The 13,674-nt window shown below is 44.9% G+C and overlaps 1 protein-coding gene and 1 long non-coding RNA gene across 3 annotated transcripts in view; both read right to left on the minus strand.

Moving 5' to 3' along the window:
- LOC135366497 (uncharacterized) overlaps positions 1-13,674 on the minus strand; it is a 113,830-nt gene that overhangs the window by 55,567 nt on the left and 44,589 nt on the right. The window lies entirely within an intron of this gene.
- The window catches only part of LOC135366493 (putative polypeptide N-acetylgalactosaminyltransferase 9), a 133,068-nt gene that overhangs the window by 27,315 nt on the left and 92,079 nt on the right, over positions 1-13,674 (minus strand). The window contains exon 1 of one of the 2 annotated variants that reach the window (XM_064599206.1): positions 13,056-13,210. The exons of the other annotated variant lie outside the window; for it this stretch is intronic. The gene's annotated coding sequence lies outside the window, so the exon portion shown is untranslated. Of the gene's footprint in view, positions 1-13,055; positions 13,211-13,674 lie in introns of those variants that run through there. 2 annotated transcript variants of the gene reach the window in all.

Consider the following 13,674-nt stretch of genomic DNA (forward strand, 5'->3'; position numbering starts at 1 on the left):
AGCGCCACCAGTTTGGTAGAGTTGAACTATGTTCGAAGCTAGGGGGCGGACAAGGTCGTGCCCGAAATCCACGGTTCGATGGTCTCTGAAAGGGACGCGACCTTCAGTCCTACTTTTCTTTCAATAGGAAGCAGCGAACAAGTGCCCATTCGTGGAACTCAGCCCTCCCATTCCGATTTGTTTCGGTTTCAGTCTGTCTACCAACGTCATGATGACGTTTCTCGGGTAGATGTCTATTTATTGTATTATGCACGCATTGAACAATACCCCACACTCTTACAAATGAACTCCACCGCATAGCACGCTCCTCACGAACCATAGTCTCGAATGATATCGTTCACTCTTAAAAATGAACTTCACCACATAGCACGCTCCTAGCCAACCATCACCCCGAATGACAACGTTCTCGCCCTAGATTTGTTGAAAACGAGAGGAGGAGCCTATTTTGTTCCATTATGCACGGCATAAAATAGGCTCCTCCTCCCGTTTTCAACAAATCAGGGGCGAGAACGTTGTCATTCGGGATGGTGGTTGGCTAGGAGCGTGCTATGTGGTGAAGTTCATTTTTAAGAGTGTTCACTCTTAAAAATGAACTTCACCTCATAGCACGCTCCTAGCCAAACATAATTTGGAATGATATCGTTATCTGACCTGATTTGTTGAAAACGGGAGGCATACGCTTTTTTGTGACAATTATGAACAGCATAAATGTCACAAAAAAGGCGTACGCCTACCGGTTTCAACAAATCAGTGCTGATAACGATATCATTCAAGATGATGGTTGGCTAGGAGCGTGCTATGAGGTGAAGTTCATTTTTAAGAGTGCAGGGCATCGCCAAGAAAATAAAATATTTTTCTACGTGTCATATATACGTAGTCGATAAGATACGAACTCCCGAATAAACATCGATCACGTGCTCTGGCGTCAGCCTACACTTTTAAAAATGAACTTCACCGCATAGCACGCTCCTAGCCAACCATCATCAGAGCCGTGTATGCCAAAGGGAGTCTGGCCATTAATGGAACATGCCTATACCTGGAGCTCCACCCACTTTTTGAGCTCTCTGGCCAATCACGAGCCAAAATACAGTTCGCTATTAACCCCAGGCTATCCAAGCTATATATTACCTGTATTAACTGGGTGCCGACATTTTCGGGAAACTGGATTGGATTAGATTGAATAGGATATTCCCTGACGACCTAGCAACATAATGGATTTTGCGTCCACTTTTAACGGCGCCATCTGGATGGTGAGGGGCAAGCCGGGAAGACGCAGAATAGCAGAAGGCACAAGTAGCAGAAGCAGAAGTGCTTGCTAGCAGAACTGATTGGCTGGCAGAACCGCTAGTTGGAACAGACTGCCGCTATTATACGTATTTTAACTATGAAACATAACAAGACTGAACGGGCAAAGGTGTGTATATGAATAAAAGTATGTCATACAATGAAAATTTTTGGCCATTTGTAGCGTTTTTCTCGCTATTTGCCTGTGATCGCTGTCGTTACTAGGCCTAACAAGGACGACGAAACACATTATTTTCAGGTAAACATCGACACTGGAGCGTAATTTAAAGGTGAGTTGCAAGATAATTGCAACAGAATGTACACTTACGGAATAAAATTGACGTAATATGTGAAAACAAATTGTCATGAAATCCTCGCTTCGCCGTTCCAAGCTACGCCGCCATTTTCGGGAAAATTTTGGTGTCATGGCGGCCCGCATAGAAAACAGCAGCCAATGAAAAACGCTCAATTTGATTGACAGGTTGAGCTCCTTTTTTAGGCTCCTCCTAATGGCCAGACTCCCTTTGGCATACACGGCACTGACCATCATCTCGAATGATATCGTTATCTGCCCTGATTTGTTGAAAACGGGAGGCGTACGCCTTTTTTGTGACACTTATGCTGTTCATAATTGTCACAGAAAAGGCGTATGCCTCCCATTTTCAACAAATCAGGGCAGATAACGATATCATTCGCGATGAAGGTTGGCTAGGAGCGTGCTATGCGGTGAAGTTCATTTTTAACAGTGTAGGCAAGGACCACGACCATTTCTATTGGCTCTCGTAGACACGTGACCTGTGCCGCTGTCGCCTGATTGACGGATATGCCCGACGTGGTTTCGGTTTTCGGAGTGTCACTTTTCTACGCGTTTGCCACCACACTCTTAGAAATGAACTTCACCACATAGCACGCTCCTAGCCAACCATCACCCCGAATGACAACGTTCTCGCCCCTGATTTGTTGAAAACGGGAGGAGGAGCCTATTTTGTGCCATTATGCACGGCAAAAAATAGGCTCCTCCTCCCGTTTTCAACAAATCAGGGGCGAGAACGTTGTCATTCGGGGTGATGGTTGGCTAGGAGCGTGCTATGTGGTGAAGTTCATTTTTAAGAGTGCACAGGTGGGGAGCAATGTATTACGTCTCGTTAACGAGTAATGCTAACGCATTACATTACGCGGAGGAGTGATGCCTAATGTAATGCCATTAGATTTCAGCCGGACATGATGACGTTGCTTGGGTTGAAAATTCGAGCATTGTCTATAAGGCCAGCAGTTACGAATTGTGTCCCGTGCGGACAAGGAAAAAACCCAAGTTGTATTTTCCCGGCCATTTTTGTCACCGACGTTCCACGTTTAGGTTATACTACATAATGGTCTGATCTCTGGGCGAAATCGTTCATACGTAGCGATTTCGCAGAAACACTTAATTACTATCGCTGGAACTGCGTAACGAAGTAAATGATTGTAATCACGTTTCTTTCACAGTTCGGGCTTCCAAAACCACACTCGACTGCGTACGCTTCTGAGAAAACGTAATACCGCGTCAACGTCATTACCTGATGAAAGTAATGGCACTAGTAGTATACGTTCTTGTAAGCACTAAAAATTTCCCAACTTTGTCTGCCACCCTCTTTGATGTCAGTCAGACTTGTAAAACATGAGAGAACTGATGTTCTGAGGCTGGAACAACATAGAAGGGACAAATACATACAAAGCCTCAATTTGCCTAAGAAATTAACGATGGAAGATGAAAGTCACTGAAAAGGTTAGCCAGCTGTAGGAGTCGAACCCACATCTTCTGGATTGCCGGTCCAGGCCTCTACAAATTGAGCTAAGCTAACACGCCTCTCCAGTGACTTTCGGGGTGCGTCATCTGAAGGGACGACAAACCAGCCACTCACTCTCACTCATCCTCCTTTCACTCTTACATTTTTGCTCACTCATACACACATTCAAACGACGGGATCGACGCAGGCGGCAACTGTTGAACATGAAAGAACTGATGTTCTGAGGCTGGAACAACATAGAAGGGACAAATACATACAAAGCCTCAATTTGCCTAAGAAATTAACGATGAAAGATGAAAGTCACTGAAAAGGTTAGCCAGCTGTAGGAGTCGAACCCACATCTTCTGGATTGCCGGTCCAGGCCTCTACAAATTGAGCTAAGCTAACACGCCTCTCCAGTGACTTTCGGGGTGCGTCATCTGAAGGGACGACAAACCAGCCACTCACTCTCACTCATCCTCCTTTCACTCTTACATTTTTGCTCACTCATACACACATTCAAACGACGGGATCGACGCAGGCGGCAACTGTTGAACATGAAAGAACTGATGTTCTGAGGCTGGAACAACATAGAAGGGACAAATACATACAAAGCCTCAATTTGCCTAAGAAATTAACGATGGAAGATGAAAGTCACTGAAAAGGTTAGCCAGCTGTAGGAGTCGAACCCACATCTTCTGGATTGCCGGTCCAGGCCTCTACAAATTGAGCTAAGCTAACACGCCTCTCCAGTGACTTTCGGGGTGCGTCATCTGAAGGGACGACAAACCAGCCACTCACTCTCACTCATCCTCCTTTCACTCTTACATTTTTGCTCACTCATACACACATTCAAACGACGGGATCGACGCAGGCGGCAACTGTTGAACATGAAAGAACTGATGTTCTGAGGCTGGAACAACATAGAAGGGACAAATACATACAAAGCCTCAATTTGCCTAAGAAATTAACGATGAAAGATGAAAGTCACTGAAAAGGTTAGCCAGCTGTAGGAGTCGAACCCACATCTTCTGGATTGCCGGTCCAGGCCTCTACAAATTGAGCTAAGCTAACACGCCTCTCCAGTGACTTTCGGGGTGCGTCATCTGAAGGGACGACAAACCAGCCACTCACTCTCACTCATCCTCCTTTCACTCTTACATTTTTGCTCACTCATACACACATTCAAACGACGGGATCGACGCAGGCGGCAACTGTTGAACATGAAAGAACTGATGTTCTGAGGCTGGAACAACATAGAAGGGACAAATACATACAAAGCCTCAATTTGCCTAAGAAATTAACGATGGAAGATGAAAGTCACTGAAAAGGTTAGCCAGCTGTAGGAGTCGAACCCACATCTTCTGGATTGCCGGTCCAGGCCTCTACAAATTGAGCTAAGCTAACACGCCTCTCCAGTGACTTTCGGGGTGCGTCATCTGAAGGGACGACAAACCAGCCACTCACTCTCACTCATCCTCCTTTCACTCTTACATTTTTGCTCACTCATACACACATTCAAACGACGGGATCGACGCAGGCGGCAACTGTTGAACATGAAAGAACTGATGTTCTGAGGCTGGAACAACATAGAAGGGACAAATACATACAAAGCCTCAATTTGCCTAAGAAATTAACGATGAAAGATGAAAGTCACTGAAAAGGTTAGCCAGCTGTAGGACTCGAACCCACATCTTTCAGACTTGTAATGTAGATTTACATGAGTGAAATAACCGTCTTTTACGATTTATCCGGTTATATCGGTCCAATATATAGGATCAACATTGCCGATATCCAGCGAATAGTGCGAGATGCAAACGATACTGCAAGATGTTGTGCCGCCACTCTAAAAACAGAGCTTCACCGCATGACACGCTTCTAGCCGATGCATCATCCTGAATGACAACGTTCTCTCCTTTGATTGGGTGAAAACGGGGGGTACGCCATTTTTGTGGCAATTATTTATTTATTTATTTATTGGTTTTACGTGCCCGCCAACAGCATAAGCCTATACATAGAGGTGCACGAAAAAGAAGGTTAACTCGCAAGACGATAAAATATTTCAAAGATGATAAAAATGAAATATAATATCAGCAAAAATGTCCACACTAGTATTTCCAATGTCATTAAAGCAACACTGCACGCGCGCCAAAGGAGGAGACGGATGACAAAAACGTGGATAAAAAGTACACTCTAAGGAAAAAAGGAGTACTTTTACTCCTTTTGGGGAGTAATTGCATTGCCACAAAAAATAGTCCCTTTCGGGAGTAAATGAACGGGAGTAAATGAACGTCACAGAGTGAAGACCGCATTTCACGCGCTGTTGTAAGAGTCCCAGGTACATAATTGGTGCGCATGCATGAAGATACTTTGAAGCAAACCGTCAACCGCGATATATCGAGTGATATAAAATCTTGCGCCATACGAGGGCACAATTTGCGAAGAAAGATGCGCTAACTGTTTCTTACTCTGTGTGGCTGGAAAATGGCTACGTTGTGTGAGTTATACAGCCTTATGTCGTTCAAATTGACCAAGGGCACATATTTACGTAGGCTTTTGCATTCAGGAGACCATTCGCGAAGTTTAGTGACAATTTGCACTCCTGGGGAGTAAACGTCGGGACTAAATGTTGGGTTAGGGGACTAAAATGGGGAGTAATTGCAGACTAGGGGAGTAGAAGCTGCAATTACTCCCCGTTTTACTCCTTTTTTTTTTTCTTAGAGTGTAAGATGGACTCTCCAATGTCTGGATGGAGCATGAAAATCGACACTGGCTAACAATAAACGAGCATCTATTTTACCATGCACGACATGGAACAAGAAAGTCACATCTCGAATATAACGACGTTGTTTCAGTGATATGTCATCTTCAGCTTCGTAAGGATGTGATTGTATTCATAAAACCATTTTCCTTGCGAGTACCGATCGTAGATAATTCGCACAAACTTCTTTTGCACATTTTCGAGGCGATGTGAGAGTGTGTTAGACAGACAGTTCCAAACGACGGATGATGCCAACTCCAACTTGCTTCGTACTAGACAATAGAACAAGCAGACAACAGTACGATAAAGTCGCTAAAATTCTTAGATGTACGACAAATGAAGCCCATCATCCTCATTGCGGAGCAATACAGGGATGACGCATGGTTGTTCAAATTCAGCGCCCGATCGAAAACGACCCCCAAGGAACCCCATTAAGAACCGCATAATACCACAAAACTGGCGTACGCCCCCCCCCCCCCCCCCGTTTTCAGCAAATCAGTGCAAAGAACGATATCACTGAGGGTTTGCTACACTCTTAGAAATGAACTTCACCACATAGCACGCTCCTAGCCAATCATGACCCCGAATGACAACGTTCTCGCCGCTGATTTGGTTAAAACGGGAGGAGGAGCCTATTTTGTGATCATTATGCACGGCACAAAATAGGCTCCTCCTCCCGTTTTCAACAAATCTACGGCGAGAACGCTGTCATTCGGGGTCATGATTGGCTAGGTGCGCGCTATGTGGTGAAGTTCATTTTTAAGAGTGTAGGAGCGTGCAATTCGGTGAAGTTCTTTCAGACATATGTCAGCACAGTTCCCTTAGAAGTCGGCCCAGGACGCACATTCCCCCAGGGCGTCAGTCGTGACGTTGCCCACCTCTGTGAGGCCGACAACGTCGAGCCCTTTCGCTGTCTCGACCACCATCATTTTTAAGAGTGTGGTCCTAATCACTTACGGCGGTTACATAAATTATTACATCATACAGGGCGCTTCACCTAAAGTGATAAAAAAATTCTGACTGGCGACGTATACTCGCCGGAGGATCATGCACGGGGATTTCGGCAGTTACCTTCTGAAAACTTTTGCCGCCATTTAGGAAGGATTTGGACAATTTTTAATTGAGAGAAATTTATTTTATTCAATCTAACTTTGAAAATTGCCAAGCGAACCTCACTTTTTTTTTAGAGGAATATGAAGTCCTCCACGGATAATCACAGACCCAACAAAAGCTATGCACGGTATCGCGACAGAAATAGTTGGAAAAAAAATTGTAAAAATTCCGCTTGATTGTCGCAAAGAGCGCACGGAAGATGCGGGGAGAGGATGAAGTGTTAACGCCTCTTGTTTTACCTTTCTTTCCCCCACTTTGATCTTGATGCTGGTGACAACCGTCTTATCAGTTATCACTAAGAAGGTAAAAGAAATGAAGGCGGGGACGCTTCCTCCTCTAGACGCACATTTCGCGAGCGCTTCTTTGCGAAAATCAAGGAGGCGGGGCTAAAGCGAAATTTTCACTATTTTCTTTTCGACTACTTCTGTGGCGGTACTGCGCATAGTTTTTGTAGGGAGTGCGGTTATCCGTCGAGGACTTTACATTTCTGTAAAAACGAAAAAAAAAGAGTGAGGTTCGCTTGCCAGGTTCAATTGACAAAAAGAAATTTCGCGCAATTAAAAATTGTCCAAAGCCTTCCTCAATGGTTGCAAAAGCTTCCAGAAGGTAATTGCCGAAAGTCCCACAATCCTCTAGCGAGTACGTCGCGAGTTAGAATCTTTTATCACTTTAGGTGAACCACTCTGAATAATAATAATAATAATAATAATAATAATAATAATAATAATAATAATAATAATAATAATAATAATAATAATAATAATAATAATAATAATAATAATAATTATTATTATTATATTTATTGATTCAAGATTGTTACTTGATGAAATAATAAAGTTATTATTATTATTATTATTATTATTGTGATTCTTATAATGCGTATTTCGTTGTGAGGGCGGGGGAGGAGGCTGTTGTGACGCCTGCTGTAGAAGGTGCTCGTTCAGCAAATAAACCAACCGTTTGCTCCCTGGGCGACGAGGGATCAAGCATGAGGGGGTATCCCGACAGGAAGACTGGCGAAAATTATTAAACGCCTCGCATCGCTGGCGTTCTTACGTCCGGAAATTTCGCTGGTGCGTACCATTATTGGGGTTACGACGAAACAGAGAGTGAGAGAGAAATGCCGGAGAACAACCGTCGTCCTCTCAGCTGTAAGCGTCTTCCACTTGAAGCGTTCATCATTCATGCCTCGCTCCTTTAACGCAAAAACTGCACAACATTCGTTGTCGTCGTCCTCGAAGCTCACATTTCTTGGCGCAATCTTCGTCCGTCCTTCCCGCTGAAAAGTTCGCCGTCGAAAGACTTTTCAGCGACAGAAGGAAAAAAAAAAAAAGTTTTTCGTTTAATTCCAGCCGTAGCTAGGGTTGCCACCTTTCGTAGTGAAAAATACAGGCTGAGGGAGAGGAGGTGGAATAGAGGAAAAGGAGGAAAGGCTCGTGGAAAAGGGAAAGTGGGTGAGGGGGTGGACGAGCACACACACTTAGAGAGAGAGCGTGCTCGCTCAAGATACCAAGGAAACATATGTTCCTGTGTGTGGTTCACTCTTAGAAATGAACTTCACCGCATAGCACGCTCCTAGCCAACCATAATATCGAATGATATCGTTATCTTCCCTGATTTGTTGAAAACGGTAGGCGTACGCCTTATTTGTGACAATTATGAACCGCATAAGTGTCACAAAAAAGGCGTACGCCTCCCGTTTTCAGCAAATCAGGGAAGATAACGATGCCATTCGAGATGATGGTTGGCTAGGAGCATGCTATGCGGTGAAGTTCATTTTTAAGAGTGTTGTATCATTGTGCTAGAAATAACAATGATAATAATAATAACAATGAATAATAATAAGAATGAATAACTAAGAAAACGACTGGTGACTGCGGAGCTGGGTCTGTGTTCCAGATTTATTCAAGCTGTAGTGGAATGTTGAAAAGGAAAATCCCGTAAAAGCCCTTATGAAAGGTCTTGAGCCCACAAATACCGGCAAAACGCTGGCGGTATCACCGTCCTACCGGCAACCGGCAGAGCGCCCAAATAACCGGCCGTGCCGGTATAATACCGGCCTGGTGGCAACCCTAGCCCGTAGCAATGTCGAGAAAAAGGTGCGACAAATGAAATGTATACACAAATAATTTAAAAGTTAGAAATCGTTGCGATTTGGGCGTTGGTGACCGTGACGCAGCGTCATTCCGTTAATAATTTCAACTAAATTCGCAGCCAGTTATTTATGTACCATTGAATTTTATATTTTCGTCGTTGCCGTGCAACGACGAAATTATTATTAACGACGTTATTATTGGCAACTTTCGGTTTCTGTTCTGATAAGCAATCAGGCCACCCAATCGAGAACAAACTTGAAGACGTTGTATAATATCTTAAAAAGGCACACAATCAGTTTTATCTCCGACGCACTTTCGTGTGACGTCAACCAAGGAGTGGAACGTCATGCTTACGTCATCGCGAAACCCGATCTGAACACGCCGTTCTTTTTACGCTCTTTTCTTTCCCTCTCCTTCCCATGGAGCGCGACAATGCGTAGAGGCCTCCGACGGGTCTCCTCAAACGATCTCACGCGATGATTGGACGAATCGTTTGAGGAGACCAATGAGAGAGCGCTCCGCATTGGTGACCTTCTTAAGGGAAGGGAAGGGAGAGGAAAGGCGTAAATTGAGTTTCTTCATTTTCTTTTCTCTTTTTTTTTTCCTTTTTTTTTTTTTTTTTTTTTTTTTTTTTTTGTCGAGCATAAGTCACGAACGCCGCAACCGATGAATCCCGCTCCTTTCGAGTTGGTGTAAAGGTAACGGCATATTTAATTCTGCAGGGAGAAATGATTGCACTTTAGTGCCCCTCTAAAAGGAGACTCCGGGACAATTCCAAACACATAGTGACTGTGCAAATAAGTTCGGTACATTCTTCAGGAGACACAAGGTGCATTCTTTTCGCTTGCACCTCCTGCACCAGATCTGAACTGGATTATTTGCCTTCTGCACTTTCCTGTTGAAAAGAAAGGCATTACTAATAAAGTTCCTTTCAGCTGGAAAGTGCAGCTCCCGAAAACCCGTCTTGTCTGCGCGACGTCACAGGTAGTCTTGTGCGGGCCGTCGGCTGTTTACTTAGTTGCGGGCACGCGCTTGGTGACTTCTTGGTGCGACGTGGATGGCGAGTCATCTGCTTCCACGATTTCGTTGTAAAGTGCTCGCCACTGATGGAACAGAATCTACAGAAAGGCGCACGCGAAGAATACCGGTGAGGCGAAGCCCAGTGTTGCTGGACCGCTCTTCCGTGGAGTAGCGCCGAATCACTCGAAGGAAAATACGCGTTTTCTAATTATCTGTGCCACCAAAGAGATTGAGAAATTGTGTCCACTGAGACATCATACGGAATGGAATGATGTCTCAGTGGACACAATTTCTCACCCCCAACTGGCCCAGATAATTAGAAAAGGAATATTTTCCTTCGAGTGATTAGGAGCTCTTTTACGGAAAACGAGTCCAGCAACACTGGGCTTCGCCTCACCGGTATTCCTCGTGAACGGCTTTCTGTAGGTTTTACTTTTACCGCTGGCGAATATTTTAGAACGAAGTCGAGGAAGCAGATGACCAGTCAGGCATGCGGCGCGAAGAAGAAGACGAAGAAGTTGCAAAGCGCGTGCCCGAAAAACAGCCGGTATACAGCCGGTGGCCCACAAGGGACTATCGGTGACGTCACGCATGGTATAGGAGGTGGGAGAGGGAACCTGCAGAAGTTTCGGTTTCGTTTTGAGCTTCCAGGCTCAAAAGAGCTCATGCATGGGCAACTAACGAGTCTCCGACTGCCAAACAAACTATAATAGTTTCGGATTGTCCCGGAGTCTCCCTTTAAGCGTCGCGTTCGTCCTAACTGTCGATTCGGTCCCTCCAATTTACGTTACGATCTGATAAAATTGCCGGCTGCATCGGTTTGCGCCTCCGGCTGTTTATGTGAAAGTACGTGGAACAGAAACGTAAAACAGATTGTATGGTCAAAGTGAATCTGTGTCCGTGTGTTTCGGAACGAGTGCATTGTATGTTGACGAGAACGCGATGTCGGCGTATATGGAGGCACGATGTGTTATACACATTTGTACATGCCTCACCTTAAATGTTATTGTTAAGGTACTGTAAAGCAGCACGCATACAGTTTTATACTCCTGGCTTATTTGACAGCCTTGGTGCTCAGTATATATACAAACGCCGCAAATTCGTTCAAACCCACCTCGTATTATTTTTTATCGAAAATTCAGATTTAATATTACGGTAACCCCGTGTCTAAGAACCGTGTCTCCCTATATGGCGGGACCTGCGGAGTTTGTGTCGGTTCTTAAACACGGGGTTACCCGTAATATTAAATCTGAATTTTCGATAAAAAAATAATATGAGGTGGGTTTGAACGCATTTACGGCGTTTGTATATATACTGAGCACCGAGGCTGTCAAATAAGCCAGGAGTATAAAATTGTATGCGTGCTGCTTTACAGCTGCTGTATACGGCTCTGAACATTTTCACTGCTGCTCTTCATATTGCTCCCACCAGCACTTGTAATTGTGATTCCACTGATTGGTGATTATACTCTAGAGCACTGAAGAACAAACATCTATATACACTTGACTGACTATATCAGAGACGTGCGGGTTCGACACCCGTCCTTCGAGCACGCAGCGAAATTGAAAAAAAAAAATAAAAAAAAGAACAAGAACAGCGACTTTTTATGGTGTTGCAAGACTGACGATTATGCGTAATTGTTTTCTCAGAGGAAATACTTCGAAGGAAGGATAGACGTCGAAAGTCGCATAATAACTAAGGAAGGGAAGGAATTGGAACAGAGCTATTTCCTTCTTTCGCTTCCACTTAAAAAAGAAGAAAAGGGAAATGAAAGTACGTCATTGTATTATCTCCTCTCCCCTCGGTAACTCCTTGCACAATTCCTGCGTAGCATAACGGATGCAGAAGCGGACGCTGTGCTCTCTAGTATTAGGCTCTTATCTCTTCCAGTTCATTGAGGGCGGTAAATTTAAATAAATAGAGAAAAAAAGCGCTTCAAACTAGGTTTTCTAGAAAACACGAGCTCATTACGAATACGTCCGACTGCTGTAAGCATTACAACGCCGCGTTATCGCCTTCAAAATAATGCCCCGCTTCCACAATGGCTGCTTCCGAAATGAACGCCTCTATCGTTCGCTGTGGTCTGTTTCATTCCACCTCTTGCGTCATATTGTCTCTCTCTCCACATTTGATGAGGATTGGAAGAACAGAATGAGGCGTTTTGTTTCGCTTTGCATTTATATGAATCGTCAGGGAAAGGGCGTACGCCCCGCTTTCTCCTCGAATGGGGTGATTCTCCAGTTTTCGCTGATTGCAGAAGCACTCACGGTAAAGGACCAAGGTACGGCTCCTACAGCAAACCACCGTCTCGAACGACAGCGTTCTCTCTCTCTCTTAATTCGTTGAAAACGAGAGGCGTACGCCTTTTTTGGGGACACTCGTGCGGTTACATTATTTTTCACAAAAGGGGGCGTACGCCCAGCGCTTTCCACAAATCAGGAGTGATTGAAAGCCTACGACTTCACAGAATGATATCGTTATCACTCGCGATTTGTGTACGCCCGTTTTGTGACAATTAACGTAACCGCACACGTGTCACAAAAAGGGGCGTACGCCTTCAGTTTCAACAACTAAGGGGGAGGGATAGGTTTCATTCGGGATGATAGCTGGCTGGAAGACTGCACTCTAAAAACAGAACTTCACCGCTATACACGTAGTGCGCCAATCATTGCCGCAAACGATAGGGTTATAGCTTTTGATTCGAGGAGGGAGGGCGCCGTACGCCTCTTTGTGGCAATTACCATATATCAAAATTGCCACGAAAAGGCGTACGGCCCCTTCTCTCCTCGAATCGGAAGCGATAACCCTATCATTCGTGGCAACGGTTGGCGTACAGCGTGCTATGCGGTGAAGCTCCGTTTTCAGAGTGTGCACTTTTGAAAATGAACTTCGCCACGTAGCACGCTCCTACACTGTTAAAACAGCACTTCATCACACAATACGCACCTTCCCAACCGTGCCCTTTTGTGACACTTACTCAGTCCCGTTAGCTGTCACAAAAAATCTCGTACTCACCGCGTTGTTCACAAAACAGAGTACGAGCTAGGCCAGAGTACGAGCATGGAAGCGACCAGCTGCGCGTGCCCGTTCCAGGAGACGCCCACGGTGACGCAGAATTTCAACAGTTGTACCGCTGCCCCCGTGCATGCTCGCTGGGTTGTTTCATACCGTACCCGCAGATAAAATTTTTCGTAAATGCATAAGCATAGCCTCGAACAATAGGGAGTCTATACTGAAACTGATACGATATAGAGGAAGCTGCCAAATACAAGTTTAGCACAGCGATATCAGCCACTTGAAAGCAAGAGCGCGCGGTTCGCTTCTAGCGTTTTCGAAACAGTTATCCGATCCACCTTCCAATCTCGCTCGAGTTGTCGCAACAAACGTGCCGGAATTTAAGCCATTTACCGTGTATTCACAGTAGCAACATTCCCCAGAATACTCCGGCGGAAGATGCGAAAAACGTCACAGCTTTCTGCTGTCACGTGAATACGAGCACCCAACGTTGTCCTCTCCTGCACCGCCAACACCACCTTACATAGAGAAAGCCTGCTTGCGCGTCGACGTGACGTAACAACTATGAGTCAGCCAATTAGAATCGTGTTTTCAACGGCGGTAGCCGATCACGAAGGTG

This window comes from Ornithodoros turicata, chromosome 8 (assembly GCF_037126465.1).
Source record: "Ornithodoros turicata isolate Travis chromosome 8, ASM3712646v1, whole genome shotgun sequence".
Classification (NCBI taxonomy): domain Eukaryota; kingdom Metazoa; phylum Arthropoda; class Arachnida; order Ixodida; family Argasidae; genus Ornithodoros; species Ornithodoros turicata.